Source organism: Penaeus monodon, chromosome 24 (assembly GCF_015228065.2).
Source record: "Penaeus monodon isolate SGIC_2016 chromosome 24, NSTDA_Pmon_1, whole genome shotgun sequence".
Classification (NCBI taxonomy): domain Eukaryota; kingdom Metazoa; phylum Arthropoda; class Malacostraca; order Decapoda; family Penaeidae; genus Penaeus; species Penaeus monodon.
Window position 1 is genome coordinate 14,352,537 of NC_051409.1, and position 249 is coordinate 14,352,785.

The window sequence follows — 249 nt, forward strand, 5'->3', positions numbered from 1 at the left end:
GATGGATGGATGGATGAATCTGTATTCGTATTTTTACACATGCGCGCGCTCGCGCAAGACGCAGTGGATTCCATCATTGCAAAACTACTTATTCCAGTGTTCGTAGGATCAATGGTAAATTGAGCCATTCTGTTTCACTGCAGATTAATTTAAATAGTATTGTTATTTCAATAGCAGAAGAAACGTGTTTTTCATTATCTCAGCGAAGTCCACAAATGTAACATTGATCATACCGTGATTGGCTACCTG